Raw genomic sequence first — 2519 nt, 5'->3', positions numbered from 1 at the left:
ATCTTTGAAGAGCATTTCCAGATAAATAATTAAAGGGTTGAATAAGAAAATATATATCTAAAATCAGATCAGCTTCTTTATTCAAGTATTGATATTTTAAATGTTTGAAGGATTTAAACTGTAGTTTGACATCAGAACTGGTTAAATTAATCATAAAATGCTTTGCTGAGCTGCTCCTGATGTTCAGTTCGGAGCCTCCATGCTGTCTTGCTGCCATCAATGTGTGTGATACAAATTACAGCCAGCAGGTGGCAGCACAGGAGCATCTATTGAAACAACAGCAGATGATATAGACTGGTGACAAATTAAACCTAAAACCTACATAAAGTGTCTTAAAGTGTTCAACAGCCTCAATGCTCCTTGGTACTGATTCTACAGTCTGTAAAGTCTACTGGAGGGATGAACACCATTCTTCCAAAAGATATTCCCTCATTTAGTGTTTTAATGATGGTGGAGAGAGCTGTCCAACATGTTCATTGAGATGTGGTGACTGTGGAGGTCATAGCATATGATTCACATCAATGTTTTACTCATCAAACCATCCAGTGTCCCCTCAAGTCCTAAATAATTATTCATTTTTGTATAGGGCATATTTCACCCAAGTAAAATGCAATAAAATGAATCGTAACATCTCAAATGCTGGCATGGATGCAGTAATAGAGGCACCCTGATGCACTGTTTGTGGGAATGTCCTGCAGTGAATTAGTCAGAGGTAACAGATGTTAACAATGATCCTTGTCATAGCAGGTTCCATTAGGAGTTAATGTTGTTGTGTTTTCCTTTTTGTCATTGTCACCATAGTTTTGTGTTTTATATAATAACAATAAACTTGGAAAACTTAAAAAGAAGAAAAAGGATTTTGGCAAATGATTTGTTAGAATCATTTGCCAAAGTGTTTGATGGCCACAAGAGGCTGTAGAGCATTTCTGCTCCATGTTCTTACAGTTTTCTCTGAAACTATAAGCTATTTTGCTAAACTCTACACACTAACCACAAAACCTTACACCAAACCAGCAAAACATTAAAACATCTCTTGCAAAAGCAAACTATTCTTTCAAAATTTCACAGTCTTCTAAAAAATGTATTTTGCATCAATACAGTCGCAATAACCATCATTTGAATAAGCACACAAAGCACCAACTACACACTGACAGTATAAATGAAGAAATATTTGCTTTTCTGTGTGTAGGGCACACCTGAACCTGCCAATATGACTGAAAAAAGATTTTACAACATGATTTTTTTCCACAGTTTTATTTTAATTGTTTTATCAGTTTCTGTGGAGTTTTCACAGTTTTTACTGTTTTCATTCTCTTGAAGCTGCTGAAGAACATCTGGATCATCAACAGTCAGGTCTGGCTTCTTCTCTTAACGTCCTTTAAGCTTCTTGTAGATCACAAAACCAATAAAACCAACAACAACAAGAACAGCAATCAGAGTAACTGGCAGAATTACTCCAAGATGTCCACCTTCTGTATGTTTTCCAGACTCTGAGTCTCCATCTGTTGGACCCACAGAGCAGAAACAGCTGTCAGGTACAGTCCAGAAGTATTTGGACAGTTCCACATGTTTGTGTTAAAGGGTTTTATTTCCCTCACAGTTCTTTCTATACTGATGTAAAAATAGTCACATTAAAGCTGAGACTTTAATGTGGTATCCATTATTTTATTTACAAGTCAATGTGCTGAAGCCTGAAGAACAAAACATGTGGAACTGTGAAAATGTGATCATACTCCTGTCCAAATGTGGAACTATCATTTTTCACATCTACAAACTCACCTGTAACATCCAGGTAGACGATGCTGATGGGTTTACCATCAAATGCAGATCTCTTCCTGCGTTCTATTATCCCTTTAGAGCGACACTCGTATCTTCCTTCATCGTTGTTGTTCACGTTGTTCAGAATCAGAGACAGTTCACCGTTCTTCATCTCATCGTCCTTCAGCTGCACCCGGTTCACATAAGATAGATCCTGGTCTGCTGTCACCAGGCGCCCGTCTGACTTCAAGTAGACGTATCTATCAGGGTCAAGGTCAGATCTGCTCCACTCAACAACTGTTATGTTGACGTTGTTTGGAGCTTTACATGGCAGAGTGACATTGCGTCCAGGTTGTGCTGTTATATTGTGTGTTTGTGGCTCTAAAAAACAATAAAAAACATCCGGAGGAGAAAAATCAGCTTTAAAATTCTTCACTTTTTATGTTTCATCATTAAAAGTAAAACAAGTGAATGTTCAGTATTGGTATAAAATGTGATGTTTGTCATTTCAAACTGCTCATAAATACAGAATCTGCTGTTATTATTAATACAGGTGAACTGAACTCTTCTATTTGCACATTCTGTGAGTCATTTCTAACTTCTGAAGGATGAATAAAAGATGAGTTTCACTACATTAGGCAGTTCCATCCATTAGTGTTGTTGATGGAAACATGTGGCAGCTGTACATTATATAGTAGATATGAATATAGATGATATAGACTCTGGTGTTGACCATGGTTCCTGTGAGTTAAAGCAACATT

The sequence above is a fragment of the Scomber japonicus genome, chromosome 22 (genome assembly GCF_027409825.1).
Source record: "Scomber japonicus isolate fScoJap1 chromosome 22, fScoJap1.pri, whole genome shotgun sequence".
Classification (NCBI taxonomy): Eukaryota; Metazoa; Chordata; class Actinopteri; order Scombriformes; family Scombridae; genus Scomber; species Scomber japonicus.
This window is presented reverse-complemented; position numbering follows the sequence as displayed.